Source organism: Stenella coeruleoalba (genome assembly GCF_951394435.1).
Source record: "Stenella coeruleoalba genome assembly, chromosome: 6".
Classification (NCBI taxonomy): Eukaryota; Metazoa; Chordata; class Mammalia; order Artiodactyla; family Delphinidae; genus Stenella; species Stenella coeruleoalba.
In genome coordinates, this window is record NC_137151.1 from 52,560,996 (window position 1) to 52,585,718 (window position 24,723).

The window sequence follows — 24,723 nt, forward strand, 5'->3', positions numbered from 1 at the left end:
GTTTTAAAGTCTATTTTGTCTGATATGAGAATTGCTACTCCAGTTTTCTTTTGATTTCCATTTGCATGGAATATCTTTTTCTATCCCCTCCCTTTCAGTCTGTATGTTTCCCTAGGCCTGAAGTGGTCTCTTGTAGACAGCATATATATGGGTCTTGTTTTTCTATCCATTCAGCCAATCTATGTCTTTTGGTTGGAGCATTTAATCCATTTACATTTAAGATAATTATCGATATGTATGTTCCTATTACTATTTTCTTAATTGTTTTGGGTTTGTTATTGTAGATGTTTTCCTTCTCTTGGGTTGCCTGCCTAGAGAAGTTCCTTTAGCATTTGTTGTAAAGCTGTTTTGGTGGTGTTGAATTCTCTTAGCTTTGCTTGTCTGTAAAGTTTTTTATTTGTCCGTCGAATCTGAATGAGATTCTTGTTGCATAGAGTAATCTTGTTTGCAGGTTTTTCCCTTTCATCATGTTAATTATGTCCTGCCACTCCTTCCTGGCTTGCAGAGTTTCTGCTGAAAGGTCAGCTGTTAACCTTATGGGGATTCTCCTGTATGTTATTTTTTGCTTGTCCCTTTCTTCTTTCAGTATTTTTTCTTTGTATTTAATTTTTTGTTAGTTTGATTAATATATGTCTTTGCAGGTTTCTCCTTGGATTTATCTTGTATGTGAGTCTCTGCACTTCCTGGACTTGACTCCCTATTTCCTTTCCCATAATATGGAAGTTTTCAACTATAGTCTCTTCAAATATTTCCTCAGTCCCTTTCTTTTTCTCCTCTTCTTCTGGGACCCCTGTAGTTCGAATGGTGGTGCATTTAATACTGTCCCAGTGGTCTTGGGGACTGTTCTCAATTCTTTTCCTTCTTTTTTCTTTATTCTGCTGTGGTAGTTATTTCCACTATTTTATTTTCCAGGTCATTTATCTGTTCTTCTGACTCAATTATTCTGTTTTTGATTGCTTCTAGAGAAGTTTTAATTGCATTTATTGTGTTGTTCATCATTGTTTGTTTGCTCTTTAGTTCTTCTAGGTCCTTATTAAATATTTCTTGTATTTTCTCCATTCTATTTTGAAGATTTTGGATCATGTTTACTATCATTACTCTGAATTCTTTTTCAAGTAGACTGACTATTTCCTCTTTATTTGTTTGGTCTGGTGGGTTTTTCTTTGATCCTTCATCTACTGGGTATTTCTCTGTCTTCTCATTTTGCTTAACTTACTGTGTTTGGGGTCTCCTTTTTGCAGGCTGCAAGTTTGTAGTTCCCGTTGTTTTTGGTTTCTGCCCCCAGATGGTAAAGTTGGTTCAGTGGGTTGTGTAGGCTTCCTGGTGGAGGGGACTGGTGCCTGTGTTCTGGTGATGAGGCTGGATCTTTTCTTTCTGGTGGGCAGGACCACGTCCAGTGTTGTGTTTTGGTGTGTCTGTGAACTTATTATGATTTTAGGCAGCCTCTCTACTAATGGGTGGGGTTGTGTTCCTGTCTTACTAGTTGCTTTGCATGGGTATCCAGCACTGGAGCTTGCTGGTTGTTGAGTGGAGCTAGGTCTTAGTGTTGAGATGGAGATCTCTGGGAGAGATCTCGCTGATTGATATTATGTGGGGCTGGAAGGTCTCTGGTGGTCCAGTGTCCTGGACTCTGCTCTCCCACCTCGGAGTCTTAGGCCTGACACCCACCAGAGCACCAGGACCCCAAGTACATGGGGAGTTTCTTGCCTTTTGGGAATTCTGAGGTCTTCTTCCAGCATTCAGCAGGTGTTCTGTAGGAGCTGTTCTACATGTAGATGTATTTTTGATGTATTTGTTGGTAGGAAGGTGATCTCAACGTCTTACTCCTCTGCCATCTTGATGGTCCTCCTTCGATTAGAGTTTGACAGTTTTCTTGTTTTTCAGCACACGAAGTCAGAGTTTCATCTTGTGCATTTCTTTTCCAAGACCTGGAATGTGAAAATTCTTCAAAATACCCAAGTTCTTTGTGGGTTAAAATGATATTGGACACATGAGTCAAAAACATGGACACTATCCCCTTGAAGTGCACTATTTTCATGGACAGTTGACTATTGTACAATTACTGGGCAATTGACTATTAGAAAGTAATCTACTGTAATGGTTTAAATGTTGAACATATTTAAAAGGAATATTTTCCTGTATCCTTTCAAAATCAAGTTATCTACAAATCATTGTCTGCAGAGTACTTTAAACAAAATTCCATTAGTTTTATATTCCTCCTTTCTAGGGATGGCTTTCTGATTTCAAGAAAGGAAAACCAGCCTCAGTCATTGGATGGAAACGCTTGCACCAAAACCTTTCCAAGAAAGAAAACAAGAATGCACTGATTTTTTCAAATAAGTGTGCATCTCTCTGGCAGAACTACACCAAAGACTGCCATCATGCTACTTTTTAGTCTATGGACTTAGAACACCTCAGCATGCCACTGTTACTCCTCACTCCCTACAGTCCACTTATCAAAGTTAATGATGTTGTTCTCCACAAAAACATTAAAAACCAGGTGCAGTGTAATATTTTTCTGACTCCAGTATTTAAGTTTGGAGCATGATCTCTGCGGATGTTTACAAATGAAATTGAGCAGGTTTTTAAATATCTGAGGTGGAGTAAGTCTGTTACTTTTTTTACTGTGTGAAATTAACACTACAATACTAAAGAAGGTATCCATACTACTTTCATCTCCAATCTCTATGCCTTATAATTATCTTGAACCACTGGGACATTTCAGCAGCTCTAACTGACCTAGGACAACATTTAAATATGTTTTATTCAATTTCTGTCATTGACAAAATGAAATATTGAGTGTGACATATACTAGAAGAATTGGACCCAAGACAATCTGTTTATTGTTATCCAGAAAACCAGTCTCTTTCCATTTGCCTTTGCTTCGTTGACAAGGAACTGTAACCAGTTTAGCCACTGTAGTTGAAACTCCATGTAGCACAGTTTCTGAACATTGTATTGTAATGATGGATACTATGTTTCCATGGGAACAGAATATACCTATTAGATTACAAAAGTAAGGTTCTAATTGCCACAAGTAAATGAATCATTATTTTAATTAATATGCTAATAAGATATTGTTAAAACTATTGCTCAAATTAGTATAGCAAAAATATCTTTTCTAAAAACATCAGCATTTGAGTGTACAGCATACCCATAAAGAGTAGGATAAAAAAATCTGGTGTAGTAGAAAAACAGTTCATAGTACTTTATTATAAATGCTTTTAGCTTGACTAAGCAGTAGCTGAGTCTATAAGTTAAATTTAGCATTGAATATTTTGTGAAAATATTGAAGTTTGGGATTTTTTCTAACATGAAGGATATTATTTTAATGAAGTACATGATACTATTATATCCATTTTTTTGATAGCTTGGAACTTTAACAGATGATTCTTCACAATTTATATTGCAAAATAATATTGATACAGCACTAATAGAAAGTATGCCATATAAATCAGGCATATGCAACATTGAGTTTTCTTTTATCCATTTACTACTGTACACTAATGTAATTTTATGAATAATAATTGAAAGATAATAATAAAAAGACAGTGATACAACGAGGAACAGTTAATGTTGATATAGAATTAGAACATTGAAGGGGAATAAAAAACAAAGGCCAGGGTGAAGTAAAGTGGACTGAGATACCATAGAGACTTCCCATATCTAGTCAGTGAATGAAGTCTAGTAATAATTCATGATTTTATTTATTCAACCTTTTCTTTTTTCCCCTCAATCAACAAATATTTTTCAAGGACCTAACATATGGTAATCTCATAGATCCTAATGCCTTTGTCTTTCGCATGTAATCACCTGTCTCTAATTTTACTGCTTTCATTAAACCTTGAATATATCATATCCATTCCTTGTCTTATATTGCCCCTCTCAATCATATAAGTTTTCCATATATTTTAAGCTCAGTTCATATGTCTCTCCTTTTTTTTTTGGCTACGTTGCATGGCATGAGGGATCTTAGTTACTTGACCAGGGATTAAACCCACCCCCTCATCAGTGAAAGCATGGAGTCCTAACCACTGGACCACCAGGGAATTTCTATATGTCTCTCTTCTTGAATGGTGTTTCTGATCTCACCCACAAAGACCAATATTAATTACTTTCTTTTCTGTTATCTCAATATGTGTACATTTATTTCTTACTTTATTCATATTGCTTTTTTGTGAGCTATTTGTTTATAATTTTGCTTCTATATAAGGCTGTGATGTCCATTGAATTAGGGGTTTTGTGTTATTTATTTATCTCTGGTCTGATGACCTTTAGTATTTGGCACAAAGGAAGCACTCACATAATTGTAGAATGAATGAGTGGATTTTTGGTGTGCAGTATTTGGCCTCTTTGCTTTGGTTTTAAAGGAATGTGAATTTGAGAAAAGTTTATTTGGTCTTATATTAATTATTAATATATGAATAATTAAATATAAAGGTTGAATATATAAATTAATAAAATTATTTATTTCTTGAAATACTCATGCCAATCTCCTTAAATATTAAATATCAGCCTTCTTCTTCTTCTTTTTTTTTTTTTTTTGCGGTACGTGGGCCTCTCACTGTTGTGGCCTCTCCCGTTGCAGAGCACAGGCTCCAGACGCGCAGGCTCAGTGGCCATGGCTCACGGGCCTAGCTGCTCCGTGGCATGTGGGATCTTCCCGGACCGGGGCACGAACCCGTGTCCCCTGCATTGGCAGGCAGGCTCTCAACCACTGCGCCACCAGGGAAGCCCCAGCCTTCATTTTTAACAAAGATTTGAATGCCTAATGTAATAGATATCAAAGTCACACTGCACCAGATTTTAGTCCTTTCAAAACTATTTAAAAGTCAAGGTTCATTGTGGGTCTATCACTGAAATAAAACCAGTGAACAATCTATAAAGAACTTAAGATATACCTCTTGCTTACAGTGGTGTTCCTTCTATTTAGAAATATTTAAATGCATTTTAAAATATAGGGAAACTGTATATATATATATATATTTATTTAATTAATTAATTAACTTACTTAGTTTTGGCTGTGTTGGGTCTTCGTTTCTGTGTGAGGGCTTTCTCTAGTTGTGGCAAGTGGGGGCCACTCATCATTGCGGTGCGCGGGTCTCTCACTGTCGCGGCCTCTCTTGTTGCAGAGCACAGGCTCCAGACACACAGGCTCAGTAGTTGGGCTCACGGGCTAAGTTGCTCCGCGGCATGTGGGATCCTCCCAGACCAGGGCTCGAACCCGTGTACCCTGCCTTGCCAGGCCGACTCTCAACCACTGCGCCACCAGGGAAGCCCGGGAAACTGTATATTTTTAAATTTTATGACACAGATCATAAATATGCATTTTCATGTATAGAAATCAGAAAGCAGAATCCAGCCACAAGAAAACCAGATGAGGAATTGTGAACTAGAAAATGGCTTATATCAAAAACATGTTTATAGTTAACCTTCCAGGGGATGCAGGCCAAAGCAACTACTGTAAACTAATGACTGTAATAGAGTCTTCTTGAAAGGGCTGTAGTAAACCACACGTGAAATCCCTTTAAGGGAAAATAGTCATGTGGATTATTCGGTGCTAACAGTCCTGTGCAATCTACTTAAGGGAGATTTTTGAAAGGGAAATCAAACAATTCTGAAAGGGAAGTGATCACCTGCTAGGTATGTGACACATTTAAAATTCTTCAGTGCTTATGTGTTTCCCTTAAAGTTCAATCTGCTTAGTATGGTTTCATGCCTATGACCTGGTTACTACCTACTTATTTGGTATGTCATCATTGCTTCCTTATTTTTAATAGTATGTGTTTGTCCGTAACTGGTTTTCTTCAATATATTCGATGTGTTTTCTGGCTTCCCCTTTGGGCACTCTAGTTTTCCTATCACTTGGCTTGGAATAATCTTCCTCCCAATTTACCTTTTCATTATCATCCCTCTGTGTACTCTCTACCATTGGAGACCTTCTTTCCCTGACCTGAGTGGGTGCCTCAGCTTTGTGTTCCAGAATTTCCTAGAGGGAAATTATCACATTTTATTGAAATGTTGTATTTAGAAATATATTCTTTGCTATACTCTTATATCAACTAGAGTGGGGAATCAAACCTCTTTTATTGATCGATTTGTATTCAGTGCCTAGTACAATGGTCAATACCTAAATGCTTGAATAAGTGTATTAATGACATAACTAAAATATGAGAAATGTTAAGTAGCAAGTTGCAATCTTGAGGAGTTAGTCATGGGAATGAAGACTTGGGGCCCCAAGGACCCTGCAAGATTTTTCATTAGCCATCATCTATCACAAACGAGCTTAATCGTACATTCACACTCAACCAAGAATACAGGGCTGGGACAGAAATTTTAATAGTTAAAGATCAGTGGTAAAATTACCTAACATGAACTCACTCACCATTTGTTTTGTTGAAAACGTTCTCAGTAATACTTCTCTCTTATTTTTTGGCCTTATAGGGAAGGCATGGTACATATTTAAATTAGAGGGGAGAGTAAGAGAGAAAGAGAGACTGACTGAGGGTCTGACTCACTTCCCCATATCATCCTTGGTCACTTGGGTACTCAAGATCCATGAATTGTTTTTTGAGGGCCAAAAATGCAACTAGACTCACCTGATCATTACCAAGGGTACAGACGAATAAAGAATAGTCTTTGCCCAGTGAGGTATGTGAAAATGTCCCTAAAGAGTAGTTCAGAGGACATAGCATTTGACCAACAACAGATTTTTTTCCTAAAATGTTATTAGCATCTGAAAATTTTCTGATACTTATAAAATATTTATAGAGTTTTTAACCCTATGTTATTTTCTTTTTATTTATATAAAAGGGAATTTGATGAAGATATTCATTTACAACGTCAGTTCATGGAGTTTTGCTAATTTAACTTAATGTGGATACAACTATCCCACACAGATAAAAAACTGTTTCCACACATATAATTTAAGGATTGTCACTAACCTTTGTTTTTCAGAGATAAGAGATGTTAAAGTTAATTTTGTATTGAACTAGAAATAGATACATGTAGATACTTTTGAACAGTTTTTTCTCTTTGACAAGAGCACTTCAATAATCAGGGTATTTAGATTAGGTATTATGGGTTCCGGCAACATGACTTGCTCTGAAAATGCTGCACGATGAGTCCAGAGAGTACCAATTCTGTTATGCATATTTTGACTGGACATTTTATTTTGAAGATAATCCTACCTGTACATGTATTTGTATATGTGTAAGTGTGTGTTTGTTTAGGGGGATATTTTTTGCAATTTCATTTTAATGTAAAGCAGATACACTTCATGCAATAGAATAACTTACTAAATTTGCATACATTTGTAATTACTGCTCAAAAACAGCATACATGGTTTAGGGGCCCCTGGTCATCTTGTACAGTTTCGTTTTCAAGAACAGGTTAGAATGTGTAAATCTCCATTCCTTTTATGTGTGTGTACCTGAGCCTCCAAGATCCCCATTTCCCTTTATTACTGGTATGTTCTGTTCTCTAAGATGATAACCTTTTGCCAAATCAAATCCTTCACTCCTTCCAACTTAATAAATCTGCCTTTATTCCACATTCTGATCGTGTAATGTAAGCATAGCTTTTAATTAATTTATATCCTCCTTGATTTACTGAGAAAAACCTAACTCCTCCAAGCAAAGTGTTCTAGACCTGAGCTGCTTTTTGGCTTAGTTTTTTGGCTAGTGCTATACATTTCTTTTACACTTCAATTAAAGAAGTTCTCAAAAGAGCCCCTCATTCCTGTTGACTTGTGTGTTGATAAAATCTATCACTTTTCTGTGGCTCAGTGCTCTGAGAAATTTCCCTTAAGACTTTTGAAAGGTGATATTTTTCCGAAGTCAGCTTAACAGATATTCTACTAAATAGGCTGCTCACGCTGATGACTCTCTCTACTTGTCAAGTATGAAGAGACCATTGCCTCTTTCCAATGATGACCCCTACTTGAAATACAATTTATAGCAGGCGCTAAACCTCTAGGTGTCTCACAGGATAATGATATTTGGAGGACAGAGGTTCAATGGGGAGGAGTAAACAAATTGAAGACGGAAATGTATAGCTGCTCTCATATGTTCACAAAATTATCAATTTTATTTAAACAGGTACATTTAAAAGATTTCATGCGTAATTAGTTGTTTTTTTGTTTTTTTTGGCGGTACGCGGGCCTCTCACCGTTGCGGCCCCTCCCGTTGAGCAGCACAGGCTCCGGACGCGTAGGCTCGGTTGCCATGGCTCACGGGCCCAGCCGCTCCGCGGCACGTGGGATCCTCCTGGACCGGGGCACAAACCCGTGTCCCCTGCATCGGCAGGCGGACTCTCAACCACTGTGCCACCAAGGAAGCCCCGTAATTAGGTTTTTAATATAGATGCTATATCCAGTGTAATATATTCCAATCTAGTAGATTTTAATAGACATTTATAAATATAAATGCACTTTATAAGGCATACAGTTCATGATAAACATAATAAGCAGTCTTGTTCTCTGATGTCACTATTAATGATTCTAATAATCAGATTCTGGAGAGGACAATATTTTTTCTGTAATTCAGATTTTAGAAAATATAAGCAGACTGTCAGAAGACTAATAGTATGTTAGTATGTTATATATACACCATATCCATATTATATATATAATATTCTGTTATATATATAACAAAACATATGTATATATATATGCACACTAACATGTAATATGTTAGTACAGTCTAACAATATGTTAGATTCAAGAACACATTTTTGAGTGCATTTCTATACTCTGTTAACCTTCATATGAATTAGATGACATGAGTTTGACATTTGCATTCTAGTTGTGTTAAATTAAGTCCTAGAAGATTATATAAACGGCCAGAACAGAATGACTCCATTTTCAAAATTTCTACTACTTATCCGTTAGCATATGCATTTAAAAATTTTAAAGCATGCTTTTCACATGATCACTGGGTGTGTAGGTTTCATTGACAAGAGCCACCCTCTGAAAACCTCATGCACCTGAACCTTGGAAAACCTACCCAAATGTTTTAATAGATATCAAAATCTTTAGGTAGCCTAGTAGAACTCCCAATGACTTCAGCCCTGCCCACTTCCCACATGCAAGAACAACCAAGGTAGAGTAGGGTAGATTCTCAAATGCTGAAAGAAAGGAAGTTTGAGTTAAAAGTTTCCAGTATGTTTAAGATCATCAGTTTGCTGGATGAGGGAGGAGTGCTGGCATTTCTGGGTATTGATTTGGGAAGATCGGTTGAAGAATTTGAAGTAATCAGATTCTTCTTTAGTACCATCAGGGTTGAGTAATGTCAACATGGAATGACAATGAGAACAGCAGTTCAGATGGACTCTTGGTTCAGTTAAAACAGAGCTATTCTATTCTAGCTTGAAGCACAAGGTTAGGACATAGACTTCACTCCCAAGCTGCTCCCTTGAATGGTGCTGCCTCTAGCAGAGGTGGGAAATCTCTTATTACTCTCTCTTTTTGTCCATGTCTTTGGATATGTAAAATCTTATATCCTTTCAAGATCAAGAACTTGATCTAGGGATAAAATATTTAGTTTGAATTTTTCAAACAAAAGACAGTGGAAAGTAGAATTTACTTAACCAATTCACGGTATTAAAAAATGTGTCATGCCAACTATGCTGTCTTAGATATAATAGATTTTATGTAATATTTAGGTCTAAAGTAATAAACTTTAAAAAACCCTCTATACCACCCACCATACCATCCTGGTTCTGTTATTTGCCTCCTTGCCCTAGTTGAAAGTAGCTGATGGGACCTCGGAAGAGGTATACCAAGGTTTAAAACACAAACATTATTTTAAGATGGCAGTAAAGAGAGAGACAGATGGCTGTTCCCTTCACATATTCTATTAACAACCAGAACTGTTAATTAAAATAAGAGGTAACTCAGAATGTAATTAAACCTATACTGAGAATGGAATTAATCTGGATGACGCAGATAAGATCACAGCTCTCTTCATTTTAAAGCAAAGCTTTGTTTTAGATTGTGTTCAAATTAGGTGGTCATTGAACTCACATTTCCATTTCACTTTTCTAGTGTTGAAATCATCTATAAATTGAATCATGTTATAAATGAAAATAGGTGAGGCTGGCACCTTTACAGGAAGTTGCTCCTGTACCTCAATTTTCCTCTTTGACATAAAGTAGTGTTTTAGATTATGTTTCCTATGGCCTGTCTAACTCAAATTATTCTGAGTTTCTTTAATTGTGCTATTCAGGCTAATAAGATTGTTCAGCTTACTGTAGACATAATTCTTTGTCAGAGTTCTTAATAAAGTACATTTTTTCTTTGCCTATTTTGCTCTCCTATTCCTGGAAAAGGAACAGTGAATCGTGGCTGTATTCCAACAAATTTCTATTGATTACAGGAAAGTTAATGGCTTCCATCAAAACTATATTTTAACACCACCAAATCACTATAAGATTATTGATACCTGTTTGTTCAGAAAGGAGCCTTGGAAAAACAATTGCATTAAGATGCACTTCATGTATTTCAAACTCAATGTATTTAATCTAATTAGTTGGCTGAGACCCAGCTGGTGCTTTGTCAGCAGATCGGGAGTAAAACAAAGAAGCTATAATTAATGAAATTAATGCTGGATATAGAAACTTGAGGTTTGAGGAGACATTTCAGTCATAACATTTCCTTTGAGCTTAGCAGAATGGAGAGACAGTTTAGTTGGAAGTAATTGTTCTTAGTTTAATGGTACATGGTTAGATGAGGATGATTATTTTTCTCATGCTACTGGCTGCTAGGACTCTAAGTTGGCAGGCATGATGGTACAAAACTGTCAGACAAATTTAATCAGAAAGTTCAGAAAATAAAAGGGTATGATTTAATTTACTATTTTTATCTTCGCTTTCCTATGAGAAGTACAAGTAAAATTTCATGGTATGTCCATCCATCTTCGTCATTCTAACAATATGAAATTGTGGTCTCCAGTCTTTCTCACCTTCTAAATCCAATCGGTTTTCAAGTCTTGTTAAATTTGCCTTCTAAATGCCTTTTCAATCTATCTCCACAGCCATTGTCTTTTAACACAGCTTCCCAACTGGTCTACTTGTTTTAGTCTTGCCCTGATCAGATATTTTCTCCACGGAGCAGTCAAGGTGATTTCTACAAAACGCTGCCAGACAGTGTCACAACCTCTGAATAATACACATCAATTACCCCCCACTGAGTGGAGCTACACATTTTTTTCAGGTGATATGTACAAATTTCCCTCAATATAAAACACCAGATACTTCTTATCAGGTAGAGGTTTTTCAGCATTCCAAGGAATTGAAAGAGTTTAACCTTTCACTATAAAAATAGTTTTGTATAATAAGATCTTGGTTCTTGAAAATTAATATTAAAATCTTGATAATAATATTAGTACTAATAACAAACATCTATTGGGTTCTCCATGAAATCAAAGAATGGAAATTGTGAGGAAGAGACCTCAGGCTAATTGCCAGGTGCTGTGGAAGGCTGTTTCCTGCACTAGCTTTGGGCTGGGGAAACATGATGTCAGATGAAGAACAGTGTTCAGTGGGCAATCTGTACGGATAAGATGTGTACTCGAGGTGAAATAGGGAATGCCTATAAAAGGTATGCATGTGTAATTTCCTTCCAAAGTTAATAAATATTAAGAACAGATAAATTATAAAACAATTGCACCAAAGTAATGGCAAATCTTTTTGATTATGCATGCAGTCTATGTCACTGAGCCTTGCTTTGACTGCATGTTATAGCGCTTTGTGGGTGCAAATCTAGGCAGGGATGGATGCTTGCATAATTTGGGGAGGTCTTTTTTTTTTTTTTTTTTTTTTTTGTGGTACGCGGGCCTCTCACTGTTGTGGCCTCTCCCATTGTGGAGCACAGGCTCCGGACGCGCAGGCTCAGCGGCCATGGCTCACGAGCCTAGCTGCTCCGCGGCATGTGGGATCTTCCCAGACCAGGGCATGAACCCGTGTCCCCTGCATCGGCAGGCAGACTCCCAACCACTGCACCACCAGGGAAGCCCTGGGGAGGTCTTTTTAAAGAAGAAAGAATACAAAATTATGAAACCAAGTGTATGAAAGTGAAAAGGACTTGTGCTAGTGAAAGTCCTTGATGCTTAAGCTGCATAAGTATCAGCTTAAATCCACCTCTGGCATATTGAGGTTTTGAATGTTTACTTTCTGTTTCTCTTGAAAAATAGTCTATGTACATTTTCCTCTCTCTTATGGTGATAGGAACATTTCTTCATTAAGATCCTCGAATATTTTCATAACAGTCCTAGACTTAGAATGTATATGATAAATACTTTATAATAAGTTCTACTTCTTCCACTGTTTATTAGATATTATATGCACTTAAAGAATTCATGTCTGAAGGAAGATTAAGAAAAGAGTATATGTATCGATTAGGGGAAGAAGTAGATTAAAAAGAGCATGAGAACAGCCTAAAATAACTAGGAGCTGTCAGTATCAGAGGGAATGGAGCCCCTGTAGATGGTATAAGCAATAATGATGGTTTAAAATTACAGAGGGGAAATTTTGTTTATATTTTTTAAAGAATGATTACATAACTATATCTTTGTTTGAGGAAACTTTGGCATTAAACTTAGGTTTTGAAAATTAGCTTAGTCTACATAGAAGACATACCTATTTCTTGCATCCATTCATTTTGTGGAGATAAAATACAGTCGCAGTAAGAGAGATGTGCCCACTTACACTTATGTGAATAGGCTAGGTATTGCCTAATGTGGTGAGCGGGGTGTTTAGAATATACAAATTTAAGAACAACAAAATAGGGTGTTTGATTATGTGATTTTTCATTCCACCCTTAAAAGTAATGTTTTAAACATTTTTTAAGTGTTTAAGACCCCTTTATGGATTCTAATAATCAAAATTTAGAAATTGTTAAAGAAAACAGATTTGGTAGTACATCTCTGTCAATAGTTTTTTTTTTTTTTTTCCCACCATATGCATCATGGTACCTAGGTTCATCTTTAAGGCATACTGAAATGGTTGAAATGTAACATATAAGCATAGATAAGGGCTCCTGAGGTGTGAAAAAGTTAATTCCCAAAACAGAAGTAATCTGGCTTCATCACTTACAATCAATGTACCGACATTGACACATCCTTGTCAGCCTACGTCCATAGTTTACATTAGAGTTCACCTTTTGTGTTGTGCATTCTAAGTTTTGACAAGTATATAAAGACATCATACAGAATAGTTTTACTGCCCTAAAAATCCCTGGTGTATCAGCTGCTCATCCCAAAATGCTGTATTGATTAATCTTTTCACACTCTCCATCATTACCTTTTCCATAATGTCATATAGTTGGAATCATAAAGTATGTAGCCTTTCCAGATTTGCTTATTTTCACTTAGTAATATGCATTTAAGTTTACTCCATGTCTTTTTGTGGCTTGATAGCTCATTTATTTTTATCACTGAATAGTATTCCTTTGTGTAGATACACACGAGTTTGTTTATCCATTTACCTACTGAAGGACATTTAGGTTGCTTCCAAGCCTTGGCAATTATGAATAAAATTGCGATAAACATTTGTGTGCAGATTTTTTGTGGACATAAATTTTCAACTCATTTGGGTAAATACCAAAGAACCTGATTGCTGGATCATATGGTAAGAGTGTGTTTAGTTTTGTAAGAAGCTACCAAACCGACTTCCAAAGTGGTGGTACCATTTTGCATTGCCATCAGCAGTGACTGAGACTTCTGGTTGCTCCACATCCTCACCAGCATTTGCTGTTTTCAGTGTTCCAGATTTTGGCCATTCTAATTGGTGTGTAGTGGTATCTCTTTGTTATTTTACTTTTCAGTTCCCTAACAGCATACAATGTGGAGTATCTTTTCATATGATTAATTACCATCTGTATATCTTCTTTGATGAAGTGTTTATTGAGATCTTTTACCACCCCCATTTTTATTAGGTGCAGGTTTATTAGCTGAAAATGAGATAGTAACTACTTCACAGGGATTTTGAAAATAAAATAATTCATTTAAATATTTTAGCGTAGACTCTAGAATATATGTACATAAATTTTAGAGGATATTGTTATAGACTCTCTACATTACATCATAATAACATGTCTGAAACAAAATTTACTGCCCACACCTCATCCCACCAATCAGCTTCCTTTCCCATTTTTTTAAATCAATAGCACCAAAATTCTTCCTTTTGATTTTGTTTAAAAGATTTCTATTATTCTTGACTCATCCCCTAAATGCAGACAAATTTATATCATTTTTCCTATGGAAGTTTTGTTAGATAAAGACATAAATTAGTGAATAAAAGTCTTAGAATAATTTTGGATACCTTTATGTTAATATCATACATATTTCATATATTTTTCAGGTCAATCGAATGAAATATAACCTTGTTTAACTTTGAGAATGTTTATCAGGAAGAATAAAATATTACTTGAAATAAAATAACTGCATGATGTTATTTTCTAATCCTTGTTTTTGTTGTTCAAAAAGTGATGTATCTAAGGATGAACATCAGTAGCTGCAAGTCTATTAAAATAGGTAGAATATATAAGAAAGTAGTTTCTAATTATGACTTATACAAAAATTGATACCTGTGGGTATGTACAGTCACAAAATGAACCTCTTCTTTACCAATTATTAATTCTATCTTATGATTCCTAAGTGGGCCTCTGGCCAGAGAGCTTGAGTCTTAATATTCCAAGTGGATTAATTCACTTGCCTTCTTTCCTTTCTCTTTCCCTTCCTTATTTAGACCTTGGTTATTACGTCCTAATTTAGACCCTTGTAATATTAACAAGCCTTTGAATATTAGACAGTTTTATGTATTATATATCTTAGCATCTTTTATATGATATAAATAATTCTGTTCATAAATGTCAAAACTTTCTGCAAACATATATACAATAAAATTTCCCCACAAGGTCACCAGGCCAGTTGAGAATTTTGCCTCCAGATCTTGGATACCTTAACAGAATGCTGTAGACAGATCATTTTTTACTTAAAACCTGGGGAAAAAATCTAGGCTGTCTTAGGAGTTGAACTATATGTTAGCATAAACTTACAGAGTTTTGTTATCACTTCCTTTCTGAAATGTCAATTTTAAGGAAGTTACTATTTGCATCTCATATGCTATTTTCCTCAGCATTTTTATATCGTTGACTTTTACTTTAAGTGATTTTATTTTGTTTAATTCAAATAATTTAAAGTACTGTCCAAGGAGATGAGAAACTATGTAGTTTAGGGAAACATTTTTTGTTTGTTTTCATTTTTATTAGAGTATAGTTGCTTTACAATGTTGTGTTAGTTTCTACCATACAGTGAAGTGAATCAGTTCTATGTATACATATATCCACTCTTTTTTAGACTTCCTTCCCATTTAGGTCACAACAGATCACTGAGTTGGGGTTCCCTGTGCTAAATAGTAGGTTCTCATTAGTTATCTATTTTATACATAGTAGTATACATATGTCAATCCTAATCTCCCAATTCATCCTCCCCTGCTACTTCCCCCACTGGTATCCTTATGTTTGTTCTCTACAACTGTGACTCTATTTCTGCTTTGCCAGTAAGTTCATCTGTACCATTTTTCTAGATTCCACTTATAAGCGATATTATACGATATTTGTTTTTCTCTTTCTGACTTACTTCATGCCGTATGACAGTCTCTAGGTCCATCCATGTCTCGCAAATGAGAAACTATTTTGTTCCTTTCTATGGCTGAGTAATATGCCATTGTATATATGTACCACATCTTCTTTATCCATTCCTTTGTCGATGGACATTTAGGTTGCTTCCATGTCCTAGCTGTTGTAAACAGTGCTGCAGTGAACATTGGGGTCCATGAATCTTTTTGAATTATGGTTTTCTCCAGATATATGCCTAGGAGTGGGATTGCTGGGTCATATGATAGCTCTATTTTTAGTTTTTTAAGGAACCTCCATACTGTTCTCCATAGTGGCTGTACCAATTTACATTCCCAACAACGGTGCAAGAGTGTTCCCTTTTCTCCACACCCTCTCCAGCATTTATTGTTTGTAGATTTTGTGATGATGACCATTCTGACCTGTGTGAGGTGATATCTCATTGTTTTGAAACTTTTAATATTTTGACTTTGAAATACCTGTTTATGTCATGGCAGAAAAATTAATTCTTTCAGAAGACTTGTACATACATGTTCAACCCAATCATTTTCCTTTAAAATACATGTGCTAAAATGTCATATATTTTGTGATTATTACTGTGATATGGCATTTTTCATACCTAAAATAAAAGCCACTCAGTAATAGTTCCCATAAAATTATAGGGACTTTATTTTTCATTTAGTCTTTGTAAATAACGTAACAGCAAAATTACAAGCAAAATTCTCTGACTTTTTACTGAAAAGCATAGAACCAGAACAACTGCTGAATTGCAAATATTTATTCAGGCTCTGTTCTAAGCCTGCAAGCAGACAAAATGTATTTGAATTTCTGCCAAAGAAGATGTTAAAAAAATAGATATAGTTTGTGATTGAAAAAGATATAGCAACCTATATAAAAAGTCAGTCTCATGAATTAAGGGGAAAATAAGTTTTCAATTGTCAGGTAAAAATGGATTTGCTCCATTTTCTAAGGTGATCAGTTATAGTTGCATAAGGGATAGTTTCCTCAAAACTTTAGATTTAACTAGAGGTCAGGTATTCAAGTGTATCAAAATATTCAAGTAATTTAATTATCGTATGGTTTAACGGTTAAATGCAGATAAATCTAACTTCTAGTAAATATATCTGGTTGTACATCTGTCAGTGTATAATTTCAAAAAAATGTAAGGAGAAAACAGTGGTTTCAGTGGATAACAGACTGGTTATCACTGAGTGTGATTTATTATTAGCAAGCGTGTCTTGCTTCTTTGTGCAAGAATCATTCATATTCTATACAGTGATTATATATATTTTAATATTCTTCCCTCCCTACTTTACTAATTAAAATAAGAAGCTCTTAGTATAGATGTTTCAAAGTCAATTTTTGAGTTCATGTGTTGAATTAATTAATAGATCATCACCTTAAAAGCAAAGAAAAAATCAAGATTGACATATATCTATTTCATTAATAATTATATCCCTTCTTTTTTTGTTGGTGACAATCTCTACTGGTGGTGAATAAATTACTAATGGGTATGGGAGCTCTGATTCATTCAAAAAGTTGACTTTTCCTGCACTGCCATTTTAACCTTCCCATTTTTCCTCTTCCTCCGTTCCTTCTACTGTCTCTCCCCAAGAAAGCATTGAGCATCTAATACCTGGCACCATGTTGGATACTAGCGATGCCAAGGTGGATAAGAGTTCTCCTAAGAAGCTTATTCTAATGTGATATTTGTCTGTAACCGTAATGAATGAACAAACAGGAACTGTATCCTAAATTCAAGTACAACTGGTTGTGCCCTTACACAACCAGATGTGTGCACAAGTCTTTCCCCACCCCAGAATGTGTTTTTCTCACATGGTAGATATGGACTATGTGGTAAACTACTACTCATTTTTCAGAACTAGGTTTAAACATGGAGGTCGAGAGGTTGATCCTTCAGTCCATTGCCATAGTACCTGGTAATTCAGCACCTAGAAGAGTGCCTGGCAGAAAGGAGATGTTTAACATGTTAATAAATGTTAAGTATTATCACTGATTGAAGTCAATTATGTATGTCATTTACAACACCTAGTGGTCAGGGAATATTGATGTGTGTGCCTGTGCATACGTGCATGACAATAAGACACATTTAAAAGACAATAAATTAAAATAGAAAAATCGGGAAAGACTTCATAGAATTAATGACACTTTGATCTGAGCTTTGAATATGAGGAATTATGTCAACAGGTAGAGAGATGGAAGAGGACATTTTAAGCAGTTGAAATAGCATAAACCAAGTAATATATATGGAAAACAGTACTTACTAATAGGAAAGTCATCCATTTAAGAAAATTGGAGCAGAATAGAATAGAGGTTAAAAAAACTGGCTCTGGATTTACCATCCTTTGTTATGTGACATTGGAGAAGCTACTTCCCCCTCCTGATACCTCAGTATCGTTGTCTGTCATATGAAAAAAGAATAGTACACACTTCATAGAATGGTGGGGAGAATTATACGATAATACATATAGAAAACACTTAGGATCCGGCATATGTATTTTACTGTGTTGTAGTTATTGTTGTTAAGGTTTTTAAAGAGCTAAAACTATAGCGGTAACTTAGAGCTAGATTTTGAAGGAACTAGGAAGACATGCTAGTAACTGTGGGGTTTGTTTTTTATTTCTTGACTAAATTTTATTTATTTAGTTTAAATATCACATATTCAAAAGTTACTAAGACCCACCGCCTAATATCATCACATTAGGGTTTAGGGTGAAAATTCAACCTATGAATTTTAAGGGAACACAAACAATTGAGTCCCATACATTATAGAAAGTGGTTCTGAGTGACATTTTAAAGCAAAGTTTTAAGAATATCTTTTTTTTTTTTTTTTTTTTTTGCGGTACGTGGGCCTCTCACTGTTGTGACCTCTCCCGTTGCGGAGCATAGGCTCCGGACGCACAGGCTCAGTGGCCATGGCTTACGGGCCCAGCCGCTCTGCGGCATGTGGGATCCTCCCAGACCGGGGCACGAACCAGTGTCCCCCACGTCAGCAGGCGGACTCTCAACCACTGCGCCACCAGGGAAGCCCAAGAATATCTTTTAAAATGGGTTAATCTAAGCATTTAATTGCTGTAATTTGTGTGCAATATTTTTTTAAAGTTGACAGGTGGTATTGCTTCAGATAATATATCAAAAGTTTTTCTTCCCAATGACTAGGGATAATGTTCACCAAAATGATTAAATTCCAGCGTTATCTGAAAGATGTTCTGTTTTCTTTTAAGCTAGAAATTTATTACATTTTCCCTTTGAAAAATATCTTTTATAATGTAGGATATTTCCCAACAGTAATTAGGTTACATTATACCTATACCATTAAGATGCTTTGGAAGCTAAAAATCATATCTTAACAGGAGAAAACAATAGCATGAATGGATTTTGGGAGCTTTGTTTTGTTTCTGTCATTGTCAATGCAAGAAAGTATGTTTTAATAGGTACCATGAAGGAAGAGAGGAAAAGATAAGCAAGAGTGGAACACTTCTACAGTTAGGGTAAGGGAGTTATAATCATTTGAAAGTGTGCTGGGTAAATTCTGCAATGCTTCTGTATGAAGTGAGAGTGGAGGGCTGAAGATAGTGCCTTGTCAACAAAGTAGAGAAGTTAATTGTATTTTGAGGGAAATAGTTGCTACTGTAAAGTTAGTCACACTTGTGCAGGGCAGGCCAGGTTGACAGTGCTAGAATTGACTCAGTTCATTATGTGTGTAATATAGGCCTTTCCTCATACTCCAGATAAATATAGACAACATGGTCTATATCAAGTTAATAGAAACTAACAAGATGAGAATTATTTCATTTGCCTTGAGTTGATTCTAAGAAAGAAAGTGATCACTAAAGAATTGAAATATATCTAAAATGACCTTTTAACTAGCTGGAACCCCAATAATAATAATAATTGATAATAGCTACCACTTATTGAACCTTTATTATTTTAGATATATGGTAGACCCATTAAGTAGGTATTATTTATAATCATGATAGCCTTATAAATATGTTATTATCCCTTATTACTATTGATATTTTTTAGTAAACAAAGTTCAGATCATTGAAATAATATGCCTAAGGTCTTACTAATAATGTATGGTTAAAACAGCAACAATCTCATTTATATTCAAAACCCATGTTCTTTTGCTTAATATTACCTTGATTCTCTTAAATATATTTTCAGCAGTATGATAATGAATTCCCTGTCATATTGTCCATCTGCCATTGACCCTTAGCACCTGCACTTATAGTCCTTTCTGGAAATCTAACATTTTGTTCTGTTGGTCATGGTTAAAAGTCTATTTTCTTTTCTTTTGTTCTTCTGGGAACTTAGAAACCTAAAGTAGTACATTTGAAACATTTATTGCTAAATTTCTTATTGACACTTTATTTTCTTTTTTTATTTTATTTTATTTTTTTAAACTATTTTCTAACAAATATAATTGGCTTTTTCTTCTTGTTTTTATTTTTAGTTTTTTAGATTTCTTTGACCTAGCTTAGGGAATAATAGCAAACTGATGTCTGAGAACACATTGTAAGACCAAATGCTTGTAAATAATAGAGGATAATATTGGGTTGAATGTATGCCAGAAACTTCTACTCCGCACTAAAAGTCTGTCTGAGCAAAATATGTTGAACTTTGAAAGTGAAGAGATTCCATTTCTTTGAAAACTGCAGTTTCTGGTAGCCATTTATGTATTCTTAGTTAGCTTTTCAACCAATATCCCAGAAGAGCCTGGTGCCATGACCTTCGTATTATTGAACAGCAGTGTACACGGGGTCTTTGTATTTTGTAAACAAGATAAAAAGGTCCCAAACGTCATGTGCTTCCTCAAAAAGTTTATAGTTTAAATTTGGGTTCAGCTCAGTGCAACACAATAGAGAGCATGCAGAGAATGCCAAGTGAGCCTTACAGTTATTACATCTAGGGGGATGGGTGAAATTTTGGAAGTGCTTTAGGGAAGTCACAGCTACAGATCTTATTCAATAATCCTCAGAGCAGTGCATAGGGTGGACTAGGAAATTACTTTGTGATATAGCCCATGCCTATTATTATTATTACGACACGGCTCGTTTGAAGGAGATTTGCTTTTATTTTCCTTTTTGTTTAGTGCACACATGATAAAGTGCAGCTACAGCCACCATGTTATTGGAGAACTTCCCACCCCCCCACACGCCCTCAGCAACTTCCATACTGAGTAAGCTTTAGATAAAGCCTCTGCTGTGCAGAAGTTATCGATTGCTTGGTATTTTCTGTGTCGCAGCATCCAGACATTCCCCTTGGCCTGTAGTTATACTGCATTTAACCATCTTGTGCTCATCTCACGTAGGTGACATATGCACCATCTCTGTTCAGAAGAAACAATAGAAAACAACTGAGTTAGAGGTATTCTGAAAGTTTAATTAAGGACTTGTCAAAATAACAATTCAGTTTGCCATTTTCACTCAAAAAGCTTTCATACTTCTTATTTGAATTAATGTTCAATTAAGTTAGGGAGATGAACTTAACGATGTAAAGGCAGAATCAGGAAAGAGAAAAGTCAAAAATAAAGAGATTAGACTACATTGCCTCTATCATTTTAAATTGAAACACTACTTTGGAATAAATTAAACAACAACATATAGTTTCTTTGTCCATGAATCAAGGCACAGGATAAGTCATTTTTTCACAAAATGTTTTTCATCTAAGGATTCAAAAGTCCCAGCTATTTCCAGTTAAAGCAGCATCTGTTGCTTTGCCAGTTCCCACAGAGATGAGCTCGTGTTGATTTTCATCACATTTGTTCAAGCCTGGAATCTGGTTAAAACATGCAAACAGTCACATTGCCAGTTAGGAGGTGCAATCATATAGTATCTTTTTACCTGCATTTATTTTGATTCAAATGGCATTTGTAATTATGAATCTAAGCATGGATTATTTTAAATAATTTGGCTTACAGTAAGTAGTATCATAAGATAAAGCGTTCTAGAAGGAAGAATACTGTAATATATTCATGTTCTTAGAAAACAATTATATTTACTTTAAATCTTCTCAATTGAAATCTGTATTCTATATTTTCAACACCATTTTGGGTGTTACTTTTTTGGGATAACTTGTAAAAAGAAGTAGTTTCTCAATTACATCTTATTTTAGTAGATTGTCTAAACTGCAGATTGACCACCATAGAGATCTTCCTGTTATCCAATTAATAATGTTTCCATATCATTATCCATATGTTGATTGCACATTAACATTCTGAGGTGAAATCAGATTTTAAAACGATGATGTTGTTGAATTGGAAATGTCTGATAGTTGTGTACCTACTTTTAATGAAAGTGTAAAAGGAACAGTAGAAGAACAAACAAAGGTTAAAGTGCTGGCAAATGTTCTTCATTACCAAAGTATTATAGCGGACTGTAGTCACTCACCTTGCCGAGGCCTTTTTAATACACCCCAAGTTTCCATACTTAGTCTTCGCAGCTATTCTAGATAATTAGGTGGAAAATGTTGAGAAACCCTAAAAAGTGAGAAGATGAGTAATGTATCTTCTTCTGTAGTTTTGAAATATTTTGAATGTTTAGTTGACCATTTCAAAAGAAAATTGCTATGTGATACCTAGCAATTTTTAAGTTTAATATCCTATATTACTAATATGGGACAAATTACTAATATGTCAAAATTCTCCGCTTATATGAATGCATTATCACTAATTTCCAGGGAAAACAGGAAATGCAAATGATCACCCACAGAATGATAAAAAGAAAAGCAGTTATGATGGAGCATTGCCTGATACCAAACACTGTTTTGTACACTTCACTTATCTCAAAGTCTCAACAGCTTTGTAAGAGGATATTGTTATCCTTACTATGTAGAAGAGTAAACTGAGGCTCAGAGAGCTTTAAGTGATTTTTACAAGCTGTTTAGTAGTGTAATAGGAAGCCTAATTTATATATTTTTCAATTATATAAAAATGTTGCCTCACCAGTATTAGTTTGCTATGAAAGGAAGTAAAGTCAATTTCATATAGTAGAATAAAATCCCTACCTTCCTTTTCAGTCAGAATTATCCACTGGCATTTTAGTAATAATGCTTACAGGTATTTTTACATGAACAAACATTTGAAATACCTGTTTCCATTGTGGATGTTATAGTACCTTAATTATCAATATCCTGTTTCCTCAAAGTAAAAATTTTACAAGATTTTATTTCCCCCATTTTTTTCCCTTCATTTAAGGTTCTCTAGTTCTTCTCTATGACTTCTGATAACTACATATGAAACAGCTCAGGGTAGGCATTGGGGATCAGCAACACAGTACATTATAATGATAAATAATGGGGACAGAATTTTTATTTTTAATTTCATAGTCCTTTCTTAATGTAAAGAAAAAAGTCGCTAAATATGGGCTAAGAATGTGATAGGAATCAAATTTTGTTTCAATATGTAATCTACTGTTGTTAGAAATAATTGAACAAAGTTCATAATCTTAATTTACTTCAGCTCTTAATATATACATGCATTTATAGTGATCCTTTTTCATAAATTTATATAAATTAATACCCTGAACTGGCAAGTATACATAAAGAATTCATGAGAGTGATTGCTCTTGGAGAGAAATTAAAGGGTACTTATTCAATTAAACAATAAAGGGTACTTACTCATTTTATTGTTTCATATACTAATGGATAAAAACATCAATATTTGTTCTTTATCCCAGGTAGTTTGCTTAATATTTAAACATCTCAAAATAAAACCAAGTAAATATATTGGGAAATATACTTTTTATCTTCTCTAAATAAGTGATGTTCTATAATTTTTTCTCATGAAATATTGTCAGAAACTAGAAATCTGTTTGAAAATACAGAATGATACTGTGTGCATGTCTATAAAATGTACAAATCACTTTTTAGTCTAATTTTGTTATCTTCACATATAAATATTTCTGGGTGCTACTCCTGATATGATAATGATTATGAAGACTAGTATTGGGTCGCTGTCAGATTTCCACCATGACAGTGAGATTGATACGTTGTTTAGAATCAGGTTCCCAGCTAAAATACTAGAGACATCATGGCAAAGTAAAAACAACAACAAAAACAGAAGTTAGAATAATACCAACTTTTCTCTACAACTTCCTAGATCTGTGTGCCAGGAAGGGCAAGAGATTTAAACTCTCTGAGCATTATACTCTTTGTCTTTAAAATAGACATAAAAATATTTTCTTATCAAGATGATATTGATGATTAGAAATAATATGGAGAGAGAGCACCTAACATAGTGCCTGAGATGGGCATTTATTTTCTACATAAATTTCTTTAAAAGCTGTCTGGAAAAAGACAATATATATATCAGAACAACTGATTCCCTGGTAATATAGAACTGATAATAATTATAAGGTAAGATTTTGGAATGATTCAGTGAAGGATTTAATTTATCTTCAGTATGGTTTTTGAATTATGCAGTTTATTTCTAATTCTAAGTATTGCATGTGTGATTGCTAGTCAGAGGAAAAAATACAGAATATCTCTTTATCCAAACTATACCAGGCTTAAACACAGTAGAAATTATTTATAAAGTGACAAAGGGAGAATAGAAATGAAAGAAGAAAGACTGTCATTACTTGTTTAAATTATACTTAACTATTGGAAAGATGCATTTTTTAAATTCATCTATTATTTTACACTTTAATAACCTTTAATAGATGTCTGATAGTAAAGGTAGAGGACAGTAATGACTTTTGCAACTTATAGAAAATTGTACCTTTTGACTAATATAAAACTGAAATGTAATATATGGCTTTAATTTATTCATATATTTCCAGTCTTCACAAAGGAATATTCAGAGGCTGACTGATTTAAGCGTAACTTAGTCTTAACATATGATTAATGAGAACAGAATTGAGTTGATCAGAGTAGCATAAGGTAAATGATATCCAAGCAACATAATATATAAATGGCAGCATTTCACATCTTATATCCAGCATCCAGTTTCAGAAATTTGTATAGCAGGAATAGAACTTGCAACATCACAGTGGCCCAGATTACTGATTTTAGCATTGGATTTCTGAAACTTGAACAAAAGTTCATTCTGGCCCTAAAGGTCCAGA

General features: G+C 34.8%; 1 protein-coding gene across 1 annotated transcript in view; it reads left to right on the top strand.

Annotated features, from left to right (window-relative positions):
* Positions 1–24,723, top strand: part of KCNJ3 (potassium inwardly rectifying channel subfamily J member 3) — a 156,776-nt gene that overhangs the window by 130,732 nt on the left and 1,321 nt on the right. The window lies entirely within an intron of this gene.